At 35.7% G+C, this 13,769-nt stretch overlaps 1 protein-coding gene across 3 annotated transcripts in view; it reads left to right on the top strand.

Annotated features, from left to right (window-relative positions):
- RNLS (renalase, FAD-dependent amine oxidase) overlaps nucleotides 1-13,769 on the top strand; it is a 238,929-nt gene that overhangs the window by 20,429 nt on the left and 204,731 nt on the right. The gene's annotated exons all lie outside the window — the stretch shown is intronic.

The raw sequence follows: 13,769 nt of genomic DNA, 5'->3' as shown, positions 1-13,769 counted from the left end.
AAAACTTTACAATGACCCTTACTTGTAATGTTTGAGAATGCCTACTTTTCTTTTTTATACATGTTTACACTAGATGTTTCTAATTTTATTAATTCTTTGAGATTTCTGCCAAAGTGATAAAAAAAAGTACACCTTTTTTTTAAATTTGTATTTCTCTTGACTGAAAGTGAGAGTTATTTTTTTTCCCATAAAGCCATTACTTATTTAGATTTCCTATTTTAGGACCTCTCCTCTCTTACGCTTACTTTTGTAATGAGCTCTTTGTCTTTATAGAGTATTTCATAGCTAGGACATATGATGTTCTATAGATGCTTCCTTGTGTTTTCTCCAGAAAATGGCTGTCACTTTAAAACTGAGCTCTCAGATCCACTGGCATCTTCTTCCTTTATAAACTGAGCAGTGGGGCTCAGGGCAATAACACCAGTTTTTTACTGAGAATTTCTGAGAATTCTGTGAGGTCAGTTGACTAGTTTTTTTCTTTACTCCTGGAAACTTCAAATGTAGGATCAAAGACAGGTCAAGGGAAATACTTTGGAGAGAAAAGAATGGGAAATAGAAATTTTTATTTTATTTTTTGGTTTTGTGTGGGAATTTTAGGGGGTAACTAGAGCTATGCATTGAGGGCAGATTGTAGTAAGCCTAGAATTTGAGCATCTGTTGAACAAACCAAAGAGGTTCATCAGGAATACTAAGTCTATCTTTTAAAGTATGGCAGGATACAATGAGATGGTGAGTACTTTTACCTAAGTGAACTGGAAGGCAGGAAACTTTTGCAGGACTTGGAAGAATTTTGTTCAGAGGCTCTTCTTTAATGAGTACTTAGACTTCAGTAACCTATGGCAATCTCTGAACTTACTATGCAGTATAGGATATGATAAAATGTTGCTCAAAATGAACACTTTCAACCTCCCTTTTACAACTTCTAGAATCTTCCATCACCCTTAATGGAAAAATGAGAACCAATTCATCTTAATAGAAGAAGTTTAAATTCTTCATTTCTCCTTGACGTTGTGCTGAAAAGATTTTGATTAAAAGCAGAGGAAGAAAAAGTTCTTTATTCATCAAGTAACATGCTTCTTTGCTTTTCCAGCAGAATATCTCCATAGAAGGGAAAATGATTCAGTTTCTAAAGTTACTCAGATATTAGCTACTCTGGTGGGCTGCCTACAAACTTGTTAACTGAGATCACAATTTTAGAAAAACACATTATTACTATTAAATTCTTTTCATTTATTATGTCTTGATCTTACTTTTATAGCTTATCTACTTTAAAAATATATATTATTATTTGCAAATAGTGGGGACTGAGTGTTCCACTTAATCTTCCATTCTCTCTTTAAGTGCTTGACTGGCAACCAAAGCTTGTCTTTGTCTCTTTGCCACCTTCCAGAAACTCAGGAGTTGGTAGAAACAGTAGATATTCCTATCCCCTGGGAATTTAGTGTGATCTGACACTACTATTACTTGTGCTTACTACCCACTCCAGTTCCTGGCAGGACAAAGACCTTTTCCCTACTTAAGTAACTTAAGTACCTCTTTGGGGAGCTAATTACTTTTGCTGGAAAAAATATGAGGGATAAATAGAAGATGATGATAACCAACATCAAATGCCATTTGTACATACTTATTATATTAAGCATTTTGCCTATATTATGTCATTAACTCCTCACAACCACCTTATGAGAAGTATTACTATCCCCATTTTATAGAAAGAAGAAAGTGAAACTGAGAGAAATTAAGCTGTCTGAGGTTATGTGACTGGACAGGTCAGTGATAGAATCCAGATCTTATTCAATTTCTTGATGTTGGGGCAATGTTTAGGGGAGCCCCAGAATCAATTCTAGCATGAGTATGTATGGAAGCTTCCCAACAGTAACAGTGTACCTTTGTCCGAGAATTCAGCTCAATTCTGACTCTGTCCCAAGACCGCCTTCCTCTTCAGACATAAAGAGACAAAGATTAACTTTGGTTGCCAGTCAAGCACTTAGAGAGAGAATGGAAGATTAAGTGAAACACTCAGTTCCCACTATTTGCAAATAATAATATATATTACTGTCTGTTGATTAATTTGCTAGTGCAACTCACAGAACTCAGGAAATTCACTTATTCACTAGATCTCTAATTTATTACAAAGGATTTTATTCAGGAATAACCAATTGGAAAGGGTATGGAGCTTCCATGTTTTATAGGTGTGCCATTCTCCTCAGTTCTCCATGTGCTACCAAAGTCACTCCCTTTGGGTTGTTATGGAGATTTTGTTATATAGGCATGATTGTTGACTGGTACCAATTGAATTCAACCTCTAGCCCCTCTCTCTCCTCTCCCTGGAGATTGGGGGTTAGGGCTAGAAATTCCAATTTTTTAATCACTGGGTTGGCTGTACTGTCAACCAGGCCCTGTCTTTAGGTGTTTCCCCTAAAATAATTTCAGTCTCATAACATGAGACACCTTTATCATTCTCAACCCTTAGAAAATTCCAAGGATTTTGGAAGCTGTGAGTCAGGAACTGTGGATATCTATGAAAACCAAATGCATATATATGTGAAATCTTTTTTTGTCCTCTGGATGACCAAATGTATGTTTTTATAAATCACAATATTACAGGCAATGTACCGTTTTGCTCCTTTACTTAACACAAATGTATTAATGACCCCATATTTGATATAAAGCTTTAATGATGTGAATTTTTTTACCTTTTTTTCCATCACACATACTGTTAACAGATGTGTGACGTTTGAAACTAGGCCATCAGGTTGCTACTCTAACAGAAGAAAAGATCCTTCTTAATGCTGCCTTATTGATTGTATTTTCCTCCGAACTTGGACTCTATTTTTCATTCAGAGTTCTTCGATAACAGAAAGGCTTTAAAAAGAAATGTCAAAACTAGAGATGGGGTGAGATGAAAGAGCAGAGAGCTGTAATTTATTGAATTGCGTCATTATCACCAAGTGAGTCACCGACTGAATTGAATTAAACTTCTTCCCATCTGAGCTGGCAGAGATGTTATAAAGAGAGAAGAAAATTGAGAACTAAGGTTTCTAGTTCTTTGGCAGAAATCTCAAAAGATTCAAGTAAAATATTCTAAACCCAAATAAGAAAGTATTACCACAACCAACTGCTAATTTTAAAGCAGGTAATTTTAAACATTAAGTTTAAAAGAGAGGAAGGAAAGGATAAAGGAATAGCAGCATTCAGCACTGGGTTTTCTTTTTCACAAATATATCTCATTTAAGAAATTTGGTGTTTAATTGCATTAGATTTATGAAATATGGCTAATGCTGACTGGACATTCTGACTAACATTCTTCTGAAGCCCTATTTTCAGAATTGATCAGTTTTTTTAATTTTTGTTTCAATGAAAGAATGAGCATCTTAGTTAATCGAGTAACTGACACAAAAATTTATGTTTACCAGTGCAGAAGTCATTATTATTTTAAGAAAACTATTGAAATGTTAGATTTGGGAGGGAGGTAGGCATCTTTTAATTTTACTTGCCAAAGGCATACAATATTTTTAAGCAGAGATAAGAAAATTTATTTTTTAAAGGACTTACTTATTTATGCATACAGAACTGGGGTACTGGCCAGAGGTGCAAGGGCAGTGAGAGAACTAACCAGAGACGACTGGGAACAGAACAGGCAGACCAATGAAGTACACTGCTGAGGGGAGCAATGGACAAGACAGGAGAGGTCTGCCATGTCATGTGGGTCAGCTCCCTGGTGGAGGATCAGCTCCACTGTGGAGTTGATCGCTGTGCCACCAGGGAGGGTCCATTATTTTTATTTTTAAAAGGTTATTGTAATCATTTATTCAGATTGAATTCTTTTTTATTATATGCATTTATGATAATCTACTATGTGCCAGAAACTTTTCTAACACCCTGAGTACCACAGTAAGCCTAACAATACAAGCTTCCAGGATCTCTTATTCCTGTGGTAGGACGCATAATATCGACAATATTCTGTTCCAATGTGAGGAAGAGAAATAAGTATCTCTGTGTGATGGTTATAAATGCTGGGAAAGAAAATGAAGCAAAATGGAGGAATAAAAAGTAACAAGACATGTGTTTGCATTTACTGTTAATGGTGTATGTACCCAGGTGATTTTTTTGAGCAGCAGAGGTGATGAGAGTGTGAGCCATGAGACTATCTGCAGAAGTGGATATCAAAGCAGAAGTGGCAACAAGTAGAAAATCCCCAAGGAATTAGCAGTTTTACAAAGAGATAAAAGTGCATAAAGAAGGTGATGTCAGAACATCAGAGCAGAAAGGAATCAGGTCCACTATGTAGAGCTTTGTGGGTTAAGAGAAAGCATTGGGTTGTATTCAGTGTGAGATGGAAATCCTTTGAAGGGAATGACATGATATCACTTAAATATCAGGAGCAGTTTTAGTGCTCTTGTGTGGAAGTTAGGTTGTGAGATAACTGAGCTGACAGATACACTGAAAATATCCAGTTGCAGGTAACAAAGTAAATAGCATGGACTATAGTAGCAGTGGCCGTCTATGGCAACGTGACTACTGTCCGAAAGTAAAAGAATCCTGACCTCAAAGATCCAGATATTTAGGGGAGGAAATGAAGTTTTAGGGATGCTGTAAAAGTGGTCCAAGAAAGGAGATTATCAGCTATGCTACGTGTTTTCTACTGTTTCATGTAAGAGTTGCTATTGGATTTACTGCTATGGAGGGCATCAATGACATTGGCAATAGTAGATTAAGCAGTGATAATGGGGATGAAAACCTGATTGAAAAGTCTCAGAAAAAAGGGAAGAGAGGGCTCTGATATAGAAGAGTTAGACCAGTATTACTCAATATCACTTCTGATGATTATTTAAGTATTTTTTCCTTAGTATCAAACATATACCTTATATTTGCTATATATTTTAAGTATATATACATTATATATAAAAGGAGTGAAAATTGTTTTGGCTTACAAGTTATATATACATACATGCATACGTGTGTGTGTGTGTGTGTGTATAGTCTTTTAAGGGTGATACCACCCGATTGAGAATGGCATGGTTTAGACATTTCTTTAGAGGCGTTTTTATGTGAAGCGGGGAACAAAGAATTGCATTGGGAGCTGGAAAAGGGGGCTGACCATTGTTTTTATTGTTTTGCATTTTGAAGTGGAGAATAATATGTTTGTACATTAATGGAAACATCTAACAGGATGGGGGAGGTCAATGATGTGGAAGAAGATTGGACAGTAGAGGAGTCATGTTCTTAAGTGGGAAGTAGAAAATGGGACCTTAAGGGGGACCCAGGCAACTTGCCAGTATAACAGAGGGAAGACAGAGCACATGCAGACAGAGAGGATGATTCCTTTGGAGATGAGAACCTGAGAAAGCCCCATTCTGATTGACTTGTTTTCTCAGTGAAGCCAGGAGCAAGATTATCAGCTGGGACTGAAGAGTGGATATATATTTTGAAAGTTTAAATGGAGCGAAGAGGTGTGATATAGTCATGGAGGTGATGTTGAATAAGATATATAGGATAGCTAAATAGCAGTAAGGCCCATTTGAAATTAGTGATTATGAGTTTAAAATGAGTCCAGTCAATATTTTTTCTCTTCAGTACTTCAACTCCGAAACCTACATTTAATATTTAAGTATCTGAGTTAATGAATAAAGTGATATGATGCTGAGTTTATGTTACATGCTACCTAAGACATTTTTCAGTTCACTACTGGTATATTTACATTGGAATGTTTTATACTTGTTTTAAGTCCTTGTTAAGGACTTTAGATAAGAACATAGAATAAAACATCTTGGTCCCACTTTTCTGATTAAAGTAACTAAAACCAACAAGGATTTTCAGTTTTTCTATTGAGTTGATGATGTTGCTGAATATATGAGGAAGATGTAAAAATAATGACTAGTTTTGAGTCTCTTTCTAAATATATTCCTCAAAAAGGAAATAAAGTAAATGGGAGTTTTTTTTTGAGGATGTGGTAGTCACTGGGAATTTCTGAAATTCTGAACTATGTGTAATTAGATTCATTTATCCATTTATTCTTCAGCAAACATTGTCTCAGCATCTCTCTCTCTCTCTTTTTTTAAGAATTATTTATTTATGCATATGAGAACTGTGGTATAGGCCAGAGATTCTGCGGGATGAGGATTCACCAGAGACAGAGTGGGGAGCAGAACAGGCAGATTGACTGAAATACACTGCTGAGGGGAGCAGCAGGTTTGAAACAGAAGAGGTCTGCTATGCCATGGGGATCTTCCTGGTGGGGGATTGAACATGCTGCAGTGACTGTGGACAGCTTCATAGTGCTGCGCTTTAACCCCTTGTGCCACCAAAGAGGCCCTCTCAGCATCTTTTATTTGTCACAGGAATGGCATGATTCCTACCTTGTAGTACATTACAGATGAATGTTACATTACTTTTAGAAGTGTATATATTTATTTTAGTGTATATAAAACTATACTTTAATATATTTACATGGCATGGTTTCTATGTGGCAGCACATAGAATTAACACTGATAGAGACTATTATAAAATTTGTAAAGGAAACAATTCAAAAGCACTAAATTCAATGCATTCTATATGGTGTTCTCATAAAGATTGTTTTGTCATCTCTACAATTGTGTGCTCCTTGGAATCTTAATTTGAATTTACTAATTTTTATTAATGTCTAATAAATGATTCATTCCCAAGACTGTTGTACCTCCCTTAAGATAAGTTGATGCTTTGGAAGAGCTAACAGCTCCTTAAGGCTGGCCTGTGATTCATCCTCCATTAAGGCCAGGCCTGGTTCTCACAGAGTGCAAGGCACACAGATGAACAGCATGTGGCGGTATTTAAATGCTGTTCCGAAAGCCAATGCCACAGGCCCAAGACAATTTAACTACTTCCCTGCAATGACTGCGAATATCCCAGAAGTATGTTTTTCTTTTCTATTGCTATATGTCATGCTTTTTTTACCAAATGGAATATGGAAAATGAATAGACAGGTTTTTTAAACACACTTTTAGGTTCAAAATGAACCCTTTTGCTTAAGGAAAGCACAAATACGGCTTAGTCACTGAATGTGCCTGTAGGTAAGTTGTTTTTGTGGGGAATTTTGGTTAGACCAAAAAACTTTCTTTGCAAGTTCTAATAGACCAAGGTTTCCTTTGTTTCCATAATACTCCCATCTGTACCCCACAAAAGAGCAATCTGTCAAATTATTGAGGTTTCATTTCTATCAGTGTAGTTGCATACATCTAACTTAAGTGTGAATTTATTTTGCTGTGACTTTAAATTATAGGTTTTATTTGAATAAAATAGAATCCAACTTTGATTCACTATTACAACTTTCATAAAGACTTCTTTTACATACATTTTTTCTCTGCAATATATACAACAGAATGAATTTTAAGCCATTGCCAAAATATAGATGCATATTTGTGTGTGTGTGTTTCATCATAATGCTTCATATTTTAAGATAATAGTGGTTTCAGTATTTGAAATATTTATAATAATATAATGATGGGGAGGGAGGCTGTGAATGTAATGGTAGATAAATAACTGTGGATAAGTGAAGGTATTTTTAATCTGTGACTAATATTCTTGAGCATGAATGTCTCATTGTTCCTCTACCTTTTATATTTGCTGTTATCACAGGCTTTGCTTTGAGAGATTGTGATTCCTTATTGCCCACATTGCTGGTAGTGTTCCAGTTAATTTTAATGCCCATAAATGTACTGAGCTTTCACTGACTTTCAGGAATTGTCCCAGATTCTGAATTTACATAATGACCTACAGCACAGGTCCTAAGACGCTCAAAGTTGGAAAAATTGTCTATTGCATTTCTCTTCTGGTTGCCTTCGAGATTCACTGTTTTCTCTGTAGTTAATGTCAGGGCAGCCTGGTTTTTTTTCCTGGGCACTTTTAATAGCCCTGGCTCTGCTACTTATTAATTTTGAAACTTTGGGTCAGAGTACTTAACCACTATGACTCTGTTTCTTTTTCATTTCAATGGAGGTGATAAGTCCTACCTCATAAGGGCATTTTGGGAGATTAAATAAGATAATATATGAAAGCACGCTAGGTCATTGCTGGCTCGTGAGGAGTGATAAGGAAAGAAACTACTATGTATTTAACTTATGTTTGTCATATGTCTGGCACTTATTGCTACATTTTCTTCCCTTTCATTTCCATTCTTCAAATACATGACCACATAGGAATTTAGAACAAAAAGTTAGGTAGCAATAACTTCAACTTATGAGAATCTATCATTTGCTGGATGTTTTATATATATTGTCAATAATCCTTATAGCATCCCCATTTTTTATTATCCCCTTATCTGAAGTGAGTCCAGGGAGATAAAATTGCATTTTAAAGCTATGAAACTATCCACTAGAAGGACCAAAATGCTGACTCAAAAAACTGTCTTTTTTTTTAAGATTTATTTATTATGCATATAGAACTGAGGTACAGGCCAGAGGCTCAGGGGCGATGAGAGGATTTACCAGCGACAGAGTGGGGAGCAGAACAGGTAGTTGACTAAGTACACTGCTGAGGGGAGCAGCAGGTGAGACAGGAGAATTCTGCTGTGCCATGTGGGTCACCTCCGGGGTCAGGGATCAAACTCACACTGAAGCTGCTGCAGCTGGCTTGTGGTGCTGCATCCTAACCCGTTGCACCACCAGAGAGGGCCCAAGACTGTCTTCTTTTTAATAGCACACATTCTCTCCCGAATCCTTTCTAATTCTAAAATCTTATTTATTTATTTATTTATTGAACAATGAATGTGTATTATGGTCACAAGGACTAGAAGTTTGCACTTAAGAACAAACTCAAACACTCAAAAATCTGTATCCTGATGATGTCAATAACAAAGTAAATTACAGTGATCTGCATTTTTATAAGTAACTGTAACTCTTAGTCCATAGATAAACTGAGTTCTTCCAGATAATTCTTGAATCTTGGCACCTGTAAAGTTGACTTTTCTTTGTCAACTGGAAGTGAGATTCCTTTCAAAGGGTCTGGTGGGGGCAGTGCTTCTTGACTTGAGACTTTTGTATTCTAAAGTTTTGATAAAATTTTACCATCTTATTTTTTAAGAAAAGGTGTGTTTTTTGTATTTTCACTTTGCTTATAAGTGATAAACCTTGAAAAGCTGTGCATTCTTCAATGCAATAGTTCTTTGTTGTTATTTTGTTCTTTTTGGTCCTTGAAGTCTGAGGACTTCAACAGATGATACAGCTAACAAGATGGACAGCTGACCCTTGTGGCCCCTTCTGAGCTAAATGTGGCAAGATTTCCTGTTTTGAGAAAGAGGAATTTTTATGTGTGTATTTTCTGTGGATAAAGAAAAAGAAACAAGCTACTAAATTAAAATAATGAGAATTCTATGTAGATTTCTCAATAGCAGCTTCTAAATAGTTACCCAGTACAAAGGCCAACCTATCTGAAATTCATTTTCCTCTTCTGTAAAGTAAGACCACTCAAGTCTAGATCTCCAAGATCTTTTTCAATCTAAAATCCAATCTAAAATGATTCTGTGAAAGGCAGGTGTGTGTGTGTGTGTGTGTGTGTGTGTAATCATTGTTAAAAATGTGAATTATTTAAACATGAATTCTTAAGATATAGATGTCAGAAAATGGGATTCTAAAATGTTATGTGGGTAAGTGAGAAATATTTCATTGTTGCTTAGAAACACCTTGGTTAACAAGCTTGTACTTTTATCAGCACATTAGACTTTGGGGGAGAAAAGCAAAAGACTTATTCCAGTCAAGATTTAATGTTTTTTAAAATAAAACATTAAAATAATGTTAAAGTAGTGGGACCCTCCCTAGTGGCACAGCAGGTTAAAGCACAACACTAAGAAGATAAAGCCACTTCCACATGAGTTCAATCCCCGCCTGCCTGGGAGGTGATCCACACGGAGTGGCAGACCGCTCCTGACCGGCCCGCTGCTCCCCTCAGCAGTGTGCTTCGTCATTCGGCCTGTTCTGCTCCCCACTCTGTTTCTGGTGAATCTTCTCACTGCCCCTGCACATCTGGCTTGTACCCCAGTTCTGTTTGCACAAATAAATAAATTTTTTTAAATAAATAAATAAATAAATAATGGTTGGTGTATTAATCTTTGTATCTACTCAACTCTAAATCCAAGAATATGTTTATCTTTACCATCTTATGCTACCCCAGGTAACATTTCTTAAATGGGTGAGTTATTAGTTGAATAATGAAATCTCCTGCATACTTGATTATATATAGTAGACAACTGGGAGAGAGTAAGATTTATTCAACTTTTACTCTCTTTAATCTCAACTATCCCTCTCTTATCAGCTACTTACTGTATGTTAAAGGAAAAAAACTCATTTACCAAAGGAAAAAAAAATCCTCCTCTTAACGTGTTTCCTTTAACTTCATTAAAGAAAAGCAAATGGTAATGTTTTGATGAGCTATTTCTTAAGTTTTATAAACATGAGTAATATTTATTTCTATAAAGTATTTCTACTAGTGCACTATAACTACTAAATTTTGGGCAAGGCTTATTTGAAAAAATATCTAAAGCAACCACAAACCATACCAACAAGCAGAAAACAAAAATTTGGCAATTGTTGTGGTTAGGTGGGTAGAGGTGGTCTATGTGTAGATATTTTATGAGAGGAGGAACAATATTTAAAGATATTCTGAAGTCACGAAGTTGAATAGCAAGTCTAACAGTAATAGCTTATTAGTTGGTTTAAATCTGATAATGTTTTATATATGGAGAAGTTAAAGAACTGTGAGTTCAATTTGTGAATGTACAAAAGAATCAAACCCTTACTCTTCTCGGCCTTAATCTCCTTAGCTACTATATAGGAGATTAGGATAAATGATGTTTAAGGTTCTTTCAACACCAGACAGTTACTGATATTAAAAATGTACCTAAAAGTCAGCTGTAACACTATCTAGCTCAACTTTAGAATAACACATTTTACCTTTTTATGTTCAACTGTCCTACAATGCCTTTTTTACTTCCTTGTGTTTATTTCTCTAAGTTTTTCTTTTTTAAAAAAATTGTACTTTGTATTGTGAAGTAATTAAAAATAAGCAAATTGGATTTTTTTCAAATATGTTTTACATATATGGGCAATATGTTTTATCTTGGACTATGTGGGATCAAGTTTTAGGAGATGAGATAGTAAGGGGCTACAGCTATAGAACAAAAACTGCCTTGTTCTGTGACATAATATCCATGGCAACATTTGGCAGGATTTTTCACATTGAGTATAATTTAGTACTGTCTAGTCACAGAGAATTGCTAGTTTCACTCCCCTAAATTTGAATAAGATACCTAACCTGACTATGATGCCACAAATTCATATGTATCATTCTACTCTCCTTATTAAGGATTTTGAATAAGCATATAACATATCATAATGTATGTTCATGCTGTTGGCAGATGACACATTTTTGACAGCTGGAAGCTTGGCTTCGTTATTGCATTTCTAGGCTAAGTCCAATGCTAGATACTATGTATGTATTAAATGAGTGCTTTTATATAATTTATTGATTTTTAAATAGGTAGATATTTTTTCAAAGATTTATTTATTTATGCATACAAAACTGGGGTATAAGACAGAGTGGATTCACCAGAGACAGAGTGGGGAGCTTAACAGGCAAATTGATGAAGTACACTGCTGAGGGGAGCAGTGGGTGAGACAGGAGAGGTCTTCGCGCCATGTGGGTCACCTCTGGGGCAGAGGAATGACCTTGCACCGAAGCGGCTATAGCTGTCTTGCAGGGCTGTACTTTAACCCTCTGTGCCACCAGGGAGGAACCTAAACAGGTAGATTTAAAAAAACTATGTTCTAAATAGGTAGGTTTTATTTGTAATAACATAAAAGTATAATACAGCTTATGTGTCTTATGTGATATAACTAAGTAATTTTTTTTAAATGTACTTATTTTGGGCCCTCCGTGATGGCACAGCAGGGTAAAGCAGAGCACGAAGAGGTTAAAGCCACTTCAGCACGAGTTCTATCCCCACCCCAAAGGTGACCCACATGGCTCCGCAGACCTCTCCTGACCGGCCCAACTCCCCTCAGCAGTGTACTTTGTCAGTTTGCCTGTTCTGCTCCCCACTCTGTCCCTAGTGAATCCTCTCACTGCCCCTGCACCTCTGGCCTGTACCCCAGTTCTGTATGCATAAATAAATCTTAAAAAAATTTACTTACTTTATCTTTTCAATTAATGTAGGATTGGTCATAGTAATGCTGCTTTCTCCTGTTCTGATCTAGGGTGCTTTGTCCATGCTTGTAGTTCTGCCTATCCTTATGCCTGCCTATGAGCTAGTAAGTCTCCAGCCTTTGCTACATGGAGGCAAGTCTTTCTTGGAGCCTTACTGAATTTAAATAAAGTAGGTGACCAAAGCAAGGGAAAAGTAGTTTTTAGTCATAAATAAAAATGATAAGAAAGTAGTGAGAGCAATTTCCTTACATGTCTCAAAAACTAAAAAAGGAAGGTTTTGTCAAGAAATTCTCAGGATGTTTTGAGGATGCTTTGACTAGGGAGTATATTGATAAATATTTTTTGGCTTTTGGAGCCGTTTCTCTAGAGGCTGTTTTTCATTTTCCCAGTGTTGTCTGTGGTAGCTTTCTCAGAAGGAATTTTTAAAACTTGAATGAAATGCATTGTGAAAATTACTTTAGGGAAAGAAAACTGACATGATAGTATTTATTAAATAACATGAGCAGCATGTATTATATGTCATATATTTAAATATAATTTCTAGCCTTAAAAAGAGAACAGTAAAGAAAAGTGATAAAATAAATGAGCAAGACACAAGAAACAAATGTTTACAACAGTGTAATTTATCAAACCTCAAAAATCTCTGTCCTTAGTGGCCACTCTTATGCAGTCAAATATAAGCTAACACAATATGTTTTTTAAAAATTTAGGACTAAGTACATTTAAACATTTTATTTTATCTTCCCCATCTTTTAATGCATTTTTTTATTTAATTAATTTTTCTTATATCATTGTTCATTTTGTATAATCTTTGATTTTTCTCCTCAGGTGTAATACACCATCATACATGTTAAGCATTTTAAAATAAAATTGTGTACATAAGGAAAGAAGTGTCCTCTCTCAACTTTTCTGTTAAATTTTTCATAGTCATATTCAGTATTGTAATTCCTAGTTTCTCAGGAGGATGAAATAATATGATGGTTATTTGGAAGGTGCACTAAACTTTTTAATTCTTTGCGGTTAAACTTTTTTTTCCCACTTGGTTCCTTTCGGGGGTTTCCTTGGTTCCACCTTGTTTGGAATTCTTGACCCTTTCTTGCGTTTGTTTTGTTTTGCACCCTTAAAAAAGTTCTCAGTATGTTTAATCATAAAAGATAATATAGATAGCAATTTGATAGTATATGCTTTTGATATGGTAGTTTTTCATGTGTGGTAAGTAACGCAGTTCTTACAACAACTTGAAGAAGAAGGTCCAGTTATCACTCCCAGTTTAAAGATGTGGAAATTGAGGTTTAAGTTACTTGCCTAAGATGACACAGGTAATCAGTGAGTTGGAGTGAAACCCAGGACTGAATCCAAGAACCAGACCTGAACCACTTCGCTTTACTGCTCACTATTTACGTTGCTTCTCATACTAAATAAATGAACGATGGATTTTCAAAGATAGTAGAAACATGGAAGAGGGCAAAATGGACAATCTTCTGTTTTCCACATTTGATATCTAGTATGGTAGGCAGAAAACAGTCCCACTTAATTCTAGGAGTCTGTGAATATATTACCCTATATGACAAAATGGACTTTGTAGATAGGAGTTAAGA

This window comes from Condylura cristata, unplaced genomic scaffold (assembly GCF_000260355.1).
Source record: "Condylura cristata isolate star-nosed mole 26May11 unplaced genomic scaffold, ConCri1.0 scaffold00011, whole genome shotgun sequence".
Lineage (NCBI taxonomy): Eukaryota > Metazoa > Chordata > Mammalia > Eulipotyphla > Talpidae > Condylura > Condylura cristata.
This window is presented reverse-complemented; position numbering and strand designations above follow the sequence as displayed.